Raw genomic sequence first — 15,505 nt, 5'->3', positions numbered from 1 at the left:
AGTCCATAGCCAAGGAATACAGGAAAGCTTTCAATACCTCACGCTTAAAACACACCAAAATAGGACCAGAGAGATAGCACAGTGGTGTTTGCCTTGCAAGCAGCTGATCCAGGACCAAGGGTGGTTGGTTCGAATCCCGGTGTCCCATATGGTCCCCCGTGCCTGCCAGGAGAGCCCAAAAACCAAAACAAACAAACAACCCCCCCCCCAAAACCCCCAAAAACCACAACCAAAATTCCTCTATCATTTTTAGTCAGTTGTCTTTTGACTTCCTGTTTGAATTATAGGAGCTGACTAAGTGTGATTTCAACCAAACTCCCAACACCAAAGGCTGATAACTCTCCTGAACATTCCTTTTCTTTCTTCTTTCTTTCTTTCTTTCTTTCTTTCTTTCTTTCTTTCTTTCTTTCTTTCTTTCTTTCTTTCTTTCTTTCTTTCTTTCTTTCTTTCTTTCTTTCTTTCTTTCTTTCTTTCTTTCTTTCTTTCTTTCTTTCTTTCTTTCTTTCTTTCTTTCTTTCTTCCTTTCTTCCTTTCTTCCTTCCTTCCTTTCTTTCTTTCTTTCTTTCTTTCTTTCTTTCTTTCTTTCTTTCTTTCTTTCTTTCTTTCTTTCTTTCTTTCTTTCTTTCTTTCTTTCTTTCTTTCTTTCTTTCTTTCTTTCTTTCTTTTTTCTTTCTTTCTTTCTTTCTTTCTTTCTTTCTTTCTTTCTTTCTTTCTTTCTTTCTTTCTTTCTTTCTTTCTTTCTTTCTTTCTTTCTTTCTTTCTTTCTTTCTTTCTTTCTTCTTTCTTTCTTTCTTTCTTTCTTTCTTTCTTTCTTTATTTCTTTTTTCTTTCTTTCTTTCTTCTTTCCTTCCTTCCTTCCTTCCTTCCTTCCTTCCTTCCTTCCTTCCTTCCTTCCTTCCTTTCTTTCTTTCTTTCTTTCTTTCTTTCTTTCTTTCTTTCTTTCTTTCTTTCTTTCTTTCTTTCTTTCTTTCTTTCTTTTCTTCTTTCTTTCTTTCTTTCTTTCTTTCTTTCTTTCTTTCTTTCTTTCTTTCTTTCTTTCTTTCTTTCTTTCTTTCTTTCTTTCTTTCTTTCTTTCTTTCTTTCTTTCTTTCTTTCTTTCTTTCTTTCTTTCCTTTTTCTTTCTCTCCTCCCTCCCTCCCTCTCTCCCTTCCTCCCTTCCTTCCTTTCTTTCTTCCTCCTTCCTTCCTTCCTTCTTCCTTCCTTCCTTCCTCCTTCCTTCCTTCCTTCCTTCCTCCTTCCTTCCTTCCTTCCTTCCTTCCTTCCTTCCTTCTTCTTTCCTTCCTTCCTTCCTTCCTTCCTCCCTTCCTTCCTTCCTTCCTTCCTTCCTTCCTTCCTTCCTTCCTTCCTTCCTTCTTCTTTCCTTCCTTCCTTCCTTCCTCCCTTCTTCCTTCCTCCCTCTCTCCCTCCCTCCCTCCCTCCCTCCCTCCCTCCTTCCCTCCTTCCCTCCTTCCCTCCTTCCCTCCTTCCTTCCTTCCTTCCTTCCTTCCTTCCTTCCTTCCTTCCTTCCTTCCTTCCTTCCTTCCTTCCTTCCTTCCTTCCTTCCTTCCTTCCTTCCTTCCTTCCTTCCTTCCTTCTTTTTCCTTTTGGTTTTTGGCCACATCCTGTGACATTCAGGGGTTACTCTTGGTTATGGGCTCAGAAATCACTCTTGGCTTGGGGGACCATATGGGACACCAGAGATCAAACCGAGGTCCATCCTGGGTCAGCCACGTGCAAGGCAAACGCCCTACCGCTGCACTACTGCTCTGGCCCTGGACATTTCTTTTATAATAAAATATATAATTACTGAAAAGAGGAGATATTGACACTGATTTTTACATACATAAAAATGTATTATATGTATAGTTCTAGTTGAGCATTTAATGTCAAATTCTAGAAATAATCATCATTGTGCAGTTTGCTTCAGCATTTTGATCAAGTTACCTTGAGCCTTTGTTTAAAGTTTGCTAAATCTTAGAAGTGGAATTTGCTGTAATTAGGTCATGTTTACCTCAATTGCTTAATAATAACTGAGAAGAGGATGATAGAATGGTGCTGGTACCTTGGCAGAAGCATGGTTAATGGGGATTCATTTAAGAATATTGTTTTTAAATGAGCCAATGTCTAATTTTTAAGATGAGGTTAAAAAAATTATTCAAGGTCCATTTGCTGGGCATACATATTAACTAAGATAAATTTTTAGAAGTGATATGTATGATAATGCTATCTTATATTTGAATGGTAAATAATATTTACATAGTGTTTTATTCTAGTTAATGTAAATTACTATTATATCATTTTGTTTTATTACAATAAATCTATAAAAAGCTTAAGATTGACATTTACACACTAGATGGGAAGTTAGTTGAAAATGAATTTGAAATTTTTTAAAATATGTCTAGGGATTGGGGCTGGAGAGATAGCATGAAGGTAAAGTGTTTGCCTTGCATTCAGAAGGATGGTGGTTCGAATTCCGGCATCCCATATGGTCCTCGAGCCTGCCAGGAGTAACCCCCGAGCGCTGCCGGGTGTGACCCAAAAACCAAAAACCAAAAAAAAAAAAAAAAAGTCTAGGTATAAAAAGCTAAATTTTTTGATTCTTAGATTATTGTTATTTTTAAATGGACTCCCTGATTTCAAAGAACAAAAGTTTAAGGATTTGGTGGCTGAATTATACCAAAATGATTGCATGCAATTCAGTGAAAAAACCCTCTATATTTCTTTAAATTTTCCATTTCTTACCTGGAAAAAGAACCAACCCTGGCCATGAGTCATTACTCCTTTTTATGAGCCAAAAGACAATCTGTGTATTCCTCCTCCTTCTTCAACCTAGCCTCACTTATAGTGAAAATGAAAACTGACTTTCCTTGACTTCATTAATGCCTTTCATTGTATCCTGGTTTCACATTATCTTACATTATTATAAAATAAATGAAAAGGCAAGTCTTCTACTTTATCTGTGTGAATCATTTCACTCAAAAGCAGTTGTTGCATTGCTGTCTTGGGAATAATTTCAATGGGAATGGCAGTAGCAAAGGATACTATGTAATTTCAATTACACAACTGATATCTGAAGGAGAACTAATCTGTGAATAAAGAAGACTTGCCTTCGCTCACAAAAAAACTGATGACTGACTTCTTACATCTTATGGTTAGTCAATAAACCTGTTGATGGTAACATGACAGGAAATCTCTCTCTCTGGAACTCCACCTCCCAATTCTCATATCACGACAGCTAGGTGTTTTATGGAATGTTGAAAACAAATATTTAAGAGATTTAAGAAAACTATTGCTTTGAGCACTTTCTACATTCATTTATTTTTTCCTCCTGGTGATAATGTACGATAATCCATTTCAAACTTTAGCTTCATGGCCATAGTTCCCCTGGAGGTAACAATGCCAGGCAAGAATTAACCAGATTGTAACATTTGTGCCTTGCGGTCTGATATCACTTATAAACTCTGCCAAATTCCTTCTGGAAGCAGATGTTTCTAAGGGGAGAACTGTATCATTTATTCTCTTACAGTTGTTCAGTAAATGCCAATTTATAAAAAAATAATACAAGATTTAGGTATGGTTATGACAATTCACTAGTAATGTACCTTTTCAAGGAAAATAAACATGGGTGTCCTGAGAAACTTTTCTCTCTCTCTCTCTGTTTTTTTTCTTCTGTTTTTTGGGTCACACCCGGCGGTGCTCAGGGGTTACTCCTGGCTGTCTGCTCAGAAATAGCTCCTGGCAGGCACGGGGGACCATATGGGACACCAGGATTCGAACCAACCACCTTTGGTCCTGGTTCGGCTGCTTGCAAGGCAAACGCCGCTGTGCTATCTCTCCGGGCCCGAGAAACTTTTCTTAATTTAGTTTTTATTACCTGCTATATAGAGAAAGAAATTATAATTGTCCCAATTAATAACTCCTGTGTCATTCTGTGGGTGAGTAACTTACGGATCCTTCTAATATTTTCTAATTGCTAGTCTAACATCCAAATATAAATGTTAAGTACTTCTTCTTGTCATTATAAATGATCTCTTTAAGCAAACAAAACAAAACAAACATAAAATTGAAAGGGCCAAATTTGTTGATGACTTATAAACGAGGAAAACTCTAGGTATTGTGCCAACATTGTGATTACTTTGATTACTCTAATGAATGGGGACACACATACACATATATTATTGCTATGTATCAACAGATTATTGCAATTTATGTAAACATACCAAGATAAAATTTTGTTTCATTTAAGGAATACATGATATTTGACATTTGAAATTGGAAGTAAAACATAAATCTGTGGTAAGAATGATTTTTACCTGTCTCAGTTTCTGGCCAAAATATTTTTTTCAAAATATTTTTTCAGTTACTATTGAGCAGAATGAGTAATCAGCTACAAAAATGGATGATGGATGAAAATTCAGTCAGAGTGAATGTTTTAGCAAGTACTGAAGCCTTGTACTTGGGACTATTTTGTATTATGTATAATATCATAACTTATAAATTTATTAATTTGTATTCTATAGTTTTTATGAATTACAATATTTTATTACATATATAAACCTTGGCTTAAAATTTTTTTTTTGAAAAATGCTGATAAAAGTTAATGTGTTAAATGAACTTTTCACAGTGAATATTTACTATGTGCACTATATTTGGGGGAGCTAAAAACTTTTTTTTTTGTATATATTTTATTTAAACACCTTGATTACCTACATGATTGTGTTTGGGTTTCAGTCATGTAAAGAACACCACCATCGCCAGTGCAACATTCCCATCACCAATGTCCCAAATCTCGCTCCTCCCTACCCAACCCCCGCCTGTACTCTAGACAGGCTTTCTATTTCCCTCGTACATTCTCATTATTAGGATAGTTCAAAATGTAGTTATTTCTCTAACTAAACTCATCACTCTTTGTGGTGAGCTGTAACTTCCAGCCCTTCTCTCTTTTGTGTCTGAAAATTATTATTGCAAGAATGTCTATTTTTCTTAAAACTCGTAGATGAGTGAGACCATTATGTGTTTATCTCTCTCTCTGACTTATTTTATTCAGCATAATAGATTCCATGTACATCCTTGTATAGGTAAATTTCATGACTTCATCTCTCCCAACAGCTGCATAATATTCCATTGTGTATATGTACCACAGTTTCTTTAGCCATTCATCTGTTGAAGGGCATCTTGGTTGTTTCCAGAGTCTTGCTATGGTAAATAGTGCTGCAATGAATATATGTGTAAGGAAGGGGTTTGTGGCTGATGGCTTTACTCTGATTATGTGGTCTTGTTCGTATGGACACTAACATTAAATAAAGACAATATATTCATGATAGATAAGGCCTTGTCTGTTATCCAAATGTCCCACCTTAGACTAGTATCTTACTGGATCCACAATGCAGAATTTACTTGAGATTTGTCACCCACTTGGGTGTCTGAGTATCTTTACTTGGCTCTTGAATGATCAATCACTATGATTTGGCTGGAACAGAGACATTTTTCAGGATTTGAAAACACATCCTAACCCTGCCCTCAAATATTCTTGCAGCATGGAGCTCAGTGTACCAACCAGTATCTCCAATTTTTAAAAATTTTTATTGTGACCAAAGTGCATTACAAATCTTTCACTGCATCATTTATGGTACATAGTGACAATGAATGAGGGGCATTCCCACCACCAGTGCTGCCCTCCCTCTGCCGCTGTTCCCAGTATGCATCCCATATCTCCCTCCTCTACCCCCCAGTATGCTAGTGCAACTGGTCTCCACTTTACAGTTTGTTGTAGACTGAGCATCTATTCCACCGTCATTGGAGATAAAACAAGAAAAAGGGGAGAAAAAAATTTGGTGACAACTACCAAAAAAAAGAAAGAAGAGAGAGAGAAAAAAGAAAAGAAAAATGGAAGAAGAAAGAAAAAAATGGAGCCGGCAAATAAAAATAAAAATAAATCTCTAAATAATAACCACAAGTATCTCCAATTTGCAGAACAAGCACCACATCTTACCTAGCTTTCAAGCACATGGGTGGCCAGATTTATATTGCCCAGGATCTTCTTTTCAGAAAAAAAAATCACTTAGCAACTTCCTCCCCCCACTGCAAATCTACCTTCCAAGCAAACAATTCAAAAGCACTCCTCAGTTTCACTTGAGGCTATTGACTCCTTTTGGGATTACTTTTTAGAAACACTTGTTCTCACTTCTAGTGCTTTCCAGGCTTTCTCCTTAAATCCCCATTTCAAGTCTTAGCCACAGTTTCCAATATTTAGGAGCATAGTATGAGGAAGATTATGAGGAATCACGTGCTCTCCATATTTGCTTTCTTCTAGATTTATTGTCCCACTTGGCATCAGGTATTGGGTTAGGTGATGTTACAAATATAAGCTGACCCTGGTCACCACAGGTTTAGAGTCTGGTAAGGCCAATAAATATACCAATAGTGTTTTATAAAGCTTTCTCCCTTCAGATCAGGCTAGGACAAAGCTGTGCAGACTTAGAATAAATTTTGTTAGCTTTATATAGTACTACTACTCAGCACCATAGCCTTGGCATTTAATACTGTGCTAGTTGTTATATTAGTAATGACTATTAAAAAAAAATAAGATTGGGCCCGGAGAGATAGCACAGCGGCGTTTGCCTAGCCAATCCAGGACCAAAGGTGGTTGGTTAGAATCCTGGTGTCCCATATGGTCCCCCGTGCCTGCCAGGAGCTATTTCTGAGCAGACAGCCAGGAGTAACCCCTGAGCACCGCCGGGTGTGACCCAAAAACCAAAAACCAAAAACAAAACAAAACAAAAATTCCTTAAACTGACTGCTCAGTTTTTATAACACAGAAATCTTCATAATAGCTGGGAAAATGTATTTCCAGAATTGAATAAGTATACTTGTTTGTTGTGGAGGGCCAGCAAGCGAAGATAAGTAGTTTTACATATATTTTCCAGAATCTTTTCTTAGCCTTGGATAAGGTTTTCTTGTAAAATCATATTCTTTTTATTAGCCTTTAATATATTTGGCCCAAAAATCTAAAAGAAGGATTTTTAGATCTTTTGACAGTAAAGGAAAAAATATTTCTATTTCCTCATATATACCTCCAAGATAGCATTAAAAAAAACAACACAAAAACTAAAAAGAATTTTATTTTTCAGAGAATCCTTGTTCCCAAATTGGCTTTGAACCAGGAAAAGATTCTCTATCAAAGCTTCTCCAGTGTTCTACACCCATTATTCCTCATTTCTGTTGATATCTTGGAAATGTTTTGGGGGGAGCGTGTGGTTTGGGGTTTTCACAATAAGGCTTGTTGCAGGGTCTGCTCTCTTTGGAAAACGTTTGGTACTGAAAATCGTTTTCCATATTTCTCTGGACTCCCAATTCTTTTTACTAGAACAAATAATGGTCACAGCAAAAAATTATGCAAGTTTAGTATGTGTTGCTAGGGAAACCAGAAGACTTGCAGAAACTAAAGCAAAGCCAAGGAAGGGGGCAAATCTTCCTCTTGGCAGCTTCCAGATCTAGTGGGAGCAAATTGAAGTCAGTTAATTTAGTCCTGGAGGTAGGGAGAATCCTGTCTTCTGAAAGTCCTTCGGAAAACATATCACCTTTCATAAATGGGATTTTTCCTGTATTTTTTTCTTCTTTCTCTTGCTTGATGGCATGCCCAATTCTTCCAGTTTCGTCTTGTCTGCAGATTTTTCTCAGCAAAGGTAATCCCCTAGGTTATTGCTGGATGACTAAGCACTCTTAAAATGTGGATTGAGAGGATTCAATTTAAATAAAACAGATACATATTTTTCAACCCTTAAAAGATTACACATGCGCTATTTCCTCCCCCGCAAACCTGGAATTTGAGAGTAAGGAATAAAAATAAAAAAAAGAGGGAAAAGGAGAATAGGGAAGAGAAAAAAGAAAAGAGCATGTATGAATTTTTTTAAATCTTGAAATGGGTTTATTTGTAACACAAAGGTAATACAAATTGACAGGAATGGTTCTGCTGAGTGTTCTAATTATGAGTCTTTTGCCTTGAAATGGTGCTATAAATTGGCTTCATTCTTAAAAAGACAGCATTTTTGTCCTTGGTATTAATAAAATAAGTAAGAAAGCCCATGAATGGAGGATATAATATATTTTTTAAAAGGGTCCAAATACAATGCATTTTCTTTTCTTTTCTTTTTTTTGTTTTTGGTTTTTTTTTGGGCCATACCCTGCGGTGCTCAGGGGTTACTCCTGGCTGTCTGCTCAGAAATAGATCCTGGCAGGCACGGGGAACCATATGGGACACCGGGATTCGAACCAATCACCTTTGGTCCTGGATCGGCTGCTTGCAAGGCAAAAACCGTTGTGCTATCTCTCTGGGCCCGCGTTTTCTTTTAAATAGAAGAGTAATGTAGCTTCATTAAAAACTCATCTCCTGTTTACTTAAGTTAAGCTAAATAATAAAAAAAATATTACTTTAAAAAAGCCAAATACTTCATAGTTAATTTATATCTAATATTGTTTTTTGTTTTTGTTTTGTTTTGGGGCCAGACCCAGCGATGCTCAGTAATTACTTCTGACTATGCGCTCAGAAATCGCTCCTGATAGACTCAGGAGATGATATGGGATGCTGAGAATCAAACCAGTCCTTGCCAAGGTAGGCCGTACGTGCAACGCAAACACCCTACTGCTATGCTATCTTTCCAGCACTCTAATACTTTTTGAGAAATAATGTCACTTTTAAACTATTAATAAATTTAAAAATGTAACTTGTATTTTAGATTATGCAGTAATAGTTGGAAGAAAAATATTTTTAAAATGTATACCAAACCCATCACCAAATTTTGAATTATTTTTTACTATTTCTTTCTAAACTCAACATTGTAGTTTTATCATCCAAAAAGAGTCACTCTCCATACATTTTCTTTCTTTGAAACAACTGAATTCAAAAAAATTTTTTTTTGGTTTTTGGGTCACACCTGGTGATACTCAGGGGTTACTCCTGGCTGTGCACTCAGAAATCGCTCCTGGGACATGCCTAGGTGCTGGTCCAGGCAGCCAGAGAAGTGGGTGCCGGGGAGGACTCTAACAAAGACCCCAGGCCTTACCCCAACCCCCACCCCAGCACAACTGGAAAGGGGATGAGGGGAGGAGGCGGGCAGATTTCTGGCTTCTGGTTCTATACCAAAATCCTTTTCTGTTCTGGAGCTAGCTTTCGCCAGCATGGGGTGTAGGGGGGAGGAGGCTCCAGGCTAAAGGGCTTCTCCATAGCCTAGGGGGGTGCTGAGAGGCCAGGGAGTCTCCCAGCCATGCCCCCTCTTTTTCTCCTGAAACTCCAGGGACATGCTGGGTGCTGGTCCAGGCAGCCAGAGAGGTGGGTGCCAGGGAGGACTCTAAAGGGGAACCCCAGGCCTATCCCAACCCTCTACCAGCACCAGAGGGTGGGCTGGGGCAGTCACTGGCAACTTTTTTTCTCTCCGGTCTCTGTTTGCAAAACCGCACTCCCATGCATATAATATAGATTAATAGGATTTCCTATGATTAATGTATGTTTTGCATATGCAGATGTCCATCTTGTATTCTGCCCTTGCCCACCGCTCTACAAGCTCATGTCTAGTCCTTCACTCCCTCACCCCCAACTATCATTACTCCATTACTCCTTTTTACCCTTTTTACTCCTCAAGAAGCAGACCACTATCTCCACACAAAGCCAACTGCCAAACCTCACCTTAAGTGATAAGATAGACTCTCAACCTGAGAGAATCCCAATACACTGCTGTTATTGATCTACTCTCAGAGGCCCCCTTACTCCTCCTTTCTTCACTGTGGACCATTGCTTGCCAAGCGACTCAGTTTCTGAGAAGTCAGGGCTCAAGGAATTTTCCTGATATGGTACTATCGCCAGACTGCACAGGCCAAATCACAGACCAAAGTGATGCACCAGATTTAACACCCCCCCATCTATTTCAAAAGACATAAAAGGGACACGTATATATCTTTTGAATATCTTTATGTATTCCCTTAACAGCTATAACCCTTACTGAATATTCTCTTATATAGTGACGATTTCCCCCACTGTTTTGTCTGTTCTTCTGTTTGTGATCTGTTCAATAAGGAATTCTGGTAGAAGAGTCCCTAGATTTAGAGCTTATGTTAGAACCAAGTTACAGGGATTGTGGGACTTGTTCCAGCGGTCCCCATATGCACCAATAATGCCATGTAGCATTGTTCCTTTTTTTGCATAGGCACATTAAAATGGAAAAATACTATACATACAAACAAATTCTTAACTAATAGAGATAAGAACACACAAATCTTGTGATGCAGTGGGACCTTACACCCTGAACACTGTCATAATGACCTGGCTCAGGCCTCAGAAGAACAAGCATTGTCTATTCACCCCTGAACCAGGAGTGCCATCTACGAAACAACCACGGTTGTCTATAACATCACCTGGGAGCAATCCTCTATCAGAGAAAACCCTACTACTGCCCTGGCATCGACCTTCTTCAAAGAGAGTCCTCTTAACACCCAGAAAACTTAACAACAACAACAACCTTCTTTCAGGGCAGGGCTCTCCACATTGCCCTCTAATTGTGAGGTGAAACTAGAGGATGCTCCACATCATCCTGACTTCAATGTAGAAAATGCACAGATTCCAGAATCTTTACAGAAACCTGACACCAACAACAGCAACTATGCAGAAAAAAAAGTTTATTGGCACTACAGACAATAACTTAGATTGGACAACCTAGATGCCTGGAGCCTAGAGTTGAGTTTTCATCTGTGTTCATCAGGGATATTGGTCTGTAATTTTCTTTTATTTTCTTTCTTTCTTTCTTTTTTCTTTCTTTCTTTCTTTGTTCTTTCTCTTTCTTTTTCTTTCTTTCTTTCTTTCTCTTTCTTCTTTCTTTCCTCTTTATTTCTTTCTTTTTTCTTTCTTTTTCTTTCTTACTTTCTTTCTTTCTTTCTTTCTTTCTTTCTTTCTTTCTTTCTTTCTTTCTTTCTTTCTTTTTTCTTTCTCTCTCTCTTTCTTCCTTCCTTCCTTCTTTCCTTCCTTTCTTCCTTCCTTCCTTCTCTTCTTCTTCTTTTTTCTTTCTTCTTTCTTTCTTTCTTTCTTTCTTTCTCTTTCTTTCTTTCTTTCTTTCTTTCTTTTTTTTTTTTCTTTCTTTCTTTCTTTTTTTTTTTTTCTTTCTTTCTTTCTTTCTTTCTTTCTTTCTTTCTTTCTTTCTTTCTTTCTTTTTTTTTTTTTTTCTTTTTTCTTTCTTTCTTTCTTTCTTTCTTTCTTTCTTTCTTTCTTTCTTTTTCTTTCTTTCTTTTTTCTTTTCTTTCTTTCTTTTTTTCTTTCTTTCTTTCTTTTTCTTTCTTTCTTTTTTCTTTCTTTCTTTCTTTTTTCTTTCTTTCTTTCTTTCTTTTTTTTCTCTCTCTCTTTTCTTTCTTTCTTTTCTTTCTTTCTTTTTTCTTTCTTTCTTTCTTTTTTCTTTTTTTTTCTTTCTTTCTTTCTTTCTTTCTTTCTTTCTTTCTTTCTTTCTTTCCTCTCCCTCCCTCCCTCCCTCCCTCCCTCCCTCCCTCCCTCCCTCCCTTCCCTTCCTTCCTTCCTTCCTTCCTTCCTTCCTTCTTCCTTCCTTCCTTCCTTCCTTCCTTCCTCCTCCCTCCCTCTCCCTTTCCTTCCTTCCTCTCCTCCCTCCCTTCCCTCCCTCCCTTCCCTTTCCTCCCTTCCCTTTCCTCCCTTCCCTCCCTTCCCTTCCCTCCCTTCCCTTCCCTTCCTTTCTCTTCCCTTCCCTTCCCTCCCCTCCGCTCCCCTCCCCTCCCCTTCCCTCCCCTTCCCTCCCCTTTCCTCCCTTTCCTCCCTTTCCTCCCTTTCCTCCCTTTCCTTCCTCCCCTTCCTCCCCTTCCTTCCTTCCTTCCTTCCTTCCTTCCTTCCTTCCTTCCTTCCTTCCTTCCTTCCTTCCTTCCTTCCTTCCTTCCTTCCTTCCTTCCTTCCTTCCTTCCTTCCTTCCTTCCTTCCTTCCTTCCTTCCTTCCTTCCTTCCTTCCTTCCTTTTGCATTATCTCTGTCTGGTTTTGGTACCAAGGTGATGTTAGCTTCATAAAAACTATGTTGGGAGTTTTCCTGATTCTTCAGTTTCATGAAAGAACCTAAAAGGATTGGTAGTAATTCCTCTTGAAAGGTTTTAAAGAATTTATAAGTGAATCCGTCTGGGCCTGGGCTTTTGTTTTTGGGAAGACTTTGGATTACTATTTTAATTTCCTCAATACTGATGTGTTTTTCTTTTTCTTTTCTTTTCTTTTTTTTTTTTTTTTTTTTTTTTTTTTTTTTTTTTTTTTTTTTCGGCCACAGCTGTTTGATACTCAGGGGTTACTCCTGGCTAAGCGCTCAGAAATTGCCCCTGGCTTGGGGGGACCATATGGGACGCCGGGGGGGGGGGGAATCAAACCGTTGTCCTTCCTTGGCTAGTGCTTGCAAGGCAGACACCTTACCTCTAGCACCACCTCACCGGGCCCATGTGTTTTTCTTTTAAGGCTGTTTTTGAGACTGTGTAGTTTCTAAGCGGTTATTAATCCTTGAAGCTATGTTCACTTCCTTCAAATCTGAAAGTGAGTCTGGCTGGGTGAGTTTTGTCACTATATTCCTCCAGTGCATTCTGGCCTTGAGGGTTTCTTGTGACAGGTCTGCAGTAAATCTTAAGGATGCTTCTTTGAGTGTAATTTACCTTATTAATCTTGCTGCTTTCAGTATTCTATCACTATCTGTGGGATTGGTCATTGTGACTAGGATGTGTCTTGAGGTGCTTTTCTTCAGGTCTCTTTTATCTGGTACTCTTCAGGCATGCAGGATTTAGTTGCATGCAGTCTTTAACTCTTGGAGTTTCTCTGTAATAATGTCCTTGGTTGTTGATTCTTCCTGGAGATTTTCTTCCTGGGTCTCTGAGACTCCAGTAATTCTTATATTATTTCTGTTGTATTTATCAGAGGATGAGTATGAAAATACTTGTCCTTGTGTATTTTTTCATTTTCTGATCATTTGCTTTAAGGTTCTTTTACAATCTCTTTTGCTGTATGAAGTTGTTCTGCATTTCATCTTCCGGCTCACTGATTCTGTCCTCAGCTGCTGTTACTCTGTTGGAGAGGCTTTCTATTGAGGTGTTTTTCAGTCCTGTTATTTAATTTTGGAATTTTCTGATTTCTATCTTTGTGTTCTGTTCAGCTCGATCTATATTTTCTTTGATTTCTATTAGGATCCCTCATGTTTTTCTCTAAACTCCTCTGAGAGGCAAGGTGATTGGTAGTTTTCGGTCATCAGAGCTGCCATCTTCATTTTTTATGCATGACGTTGGTCTGCGTTGTTTTCCCATTATCATGCTTGGAGTGTAGTTTTTTTCCCTACATGTTGTGGTGAGGTTTATTGGCTAGATGTGTGCAGCCACATAGCAAAGTGAAGATGCCATGTTCCTCTTGCTTCACCCTTTGTGGGTAGGACAACTCATCTCTGTAATAGAGCCCTCTGGGAACGATGGACAGAAAGGATCAAAGCCCAGGCCACAGGACACCAGAGAGGAGGTCCAGAATGTCTGCTGTGCCTCAGGTTATACAGCAAAGATCAGCTCCACTCTTTGTGGGTGGGACAGCTCACTTCTGAAGCTCAGCGAATGATGGGTGGAGAGGTTCAAAGTCCAGGCCACAGGATAACAGAGAGAACATCCAGAATGTCTGAGTGTTTCAGGTCACAGAGCAGAAATCCCCGACATCTTCTAAACTTCAATTAGGCACAATGCTTGGCTTCAGACAATCAGAATAATGTCTGAAATAATATATCACTAGATCTAAGTAGCTCTAGAAATTTAAGTTACCAAAAATTTCAGATATCAAATGTTCCTAGATGTATTCAATTTTGGGTTGATTCTTTCTCTTTCAATTTAGTCTGACTTGGAAATTATTAGTATGGAAAACTTTATTTTATCTTTCTACTAGTCAAGAATGTTGAAAACAAGTCAATTTCTCCTCTTAAAACATAGGATCTAATTATGACAGGTAGAATGGAAGTGCTATATCTAATCTCTATAAAAATATGTTTTAAACAAAATGATTATATTTAGAACCAGTTTCTATTTACCACATTTATTTCACAGCAAAAGTTTTTCTAGGCCAGATATTCTAATAATCCAATACAGAAACAAAATAAACATATACATTTACAAGTAGAAAGCAGCCTTTGGTTTTTAGTAAACTTTTAGACACCATCGTAAGAAACCATTTGAACTGTCAATGTTCAAGGAAACACATGAAAACATTTTTTATTTAATTTTAATCATTTTTATACATCTATTATTTGTAAAGCAGCCTAAGTACTCATTGAAATTGACTTAGACCTGTAAGATAAAACCGTGCAAACATTTCATAGATCTAATCTCACAATGCTGCCCAATAGACTGAAATGTTGAAAGGCCTCTTTAATTTTTACTCCCAAAGTGTGTATTAATAATCATCAGAGATGAAAAAAAATCATCAGAGATGAATGCATTCCTGGAAACTACTCTGCTTATAGTTAGCCTGATTAACAATTCCCCAGATTAAGACTCACCCTTTAATCTTCAAACAGGAATTCTCTCCTTCAGTTCTAGCTCCTCAAGGTTTTCAGTTTTGCACTGGTTTAGACTTCTCCAACTGATTCAAGTTAAGGTGGTAACTGCAGGTGAACTGGAAAGAAGCCAGGATTTGAGGGAGATTAAGGAAACAAAATAAAAATAAGATAAAAAGCTGTGACCAAGACTCTTTGTGACCAAAGTTTGTGGATTGAAAATTCCAACTCTAAAAAAAAAAAGAAAAAAAGAAAATTCCAACTCTCCTACATGTTCAATACTTATTGCTTAGGATCAGGAATCATTAGTAGAACAACATTCTTTGGTCAATTGCCTAACTACCATATATATACTTGGGTCTTACAGGTTATTTGCATGTAGTCTCCAGTCGTCTTCTGCCGTCCGCTGGAGGGGGCGGTGCTTCAGCTCAGTCCACAAGTATTGGCTGAGCTGACAAGGTAGGCAGCTGAACTGAACTGTAGGCCACTGAACTATTTAGCCCACAATATTCTGTGCTTTGTATGAGACCGACAGCAGTGATGATATCTATGAACTCAGTGATGATGACATTATCTATTCTGATCCCCTCACATCAAATACAGCTGAAACTCTGTTTGGACATACAGATGATGATGATGAGTAATCCAGTTTTGAAGGATTTTAAGCTTTGTGATTTAGCTTCATTACCTGTTAAGCTATGGCTTTCTGAACTTTATTTAGAGTTTTAAAGTTATAGTTGCTAGTTTAGTTTTTCTTTAGCAATAAATATTGAGAAATATTTAACCTACTGAATTCTTTAATTATTGTAATTGCTTTGGGTATATATTTTATTTATTTATTTATTTATTTATTTATTTATTTATTTATTTTTGGTCTTTGGGCCACACCTGATGATGCTCAGGGGTTACTCCTAGTTATGTACTCAGAAATCGCTCCTGGCTTGGGGGACCATATGGGATGCCGGGGGATTGAACTGCAGTCCATCCTAGGTCA

Source organism: Suncus etruscus, chromosome 3 (genome assembly GCF_024139225.1).
Source record: "Suncus etruscus isolate mSunEtr1 chromosome 3, mSunEtr1.pri.cur, whole genome shotgun sequence".
NCBI lineage: Eukaryota > Metazoa > Chordata > Mammalia > Eulipotyphla > Soricidae > Suncus > Suncus etruscus.
Note: the sequence above shows the minus strand (reverse complement) of the source record.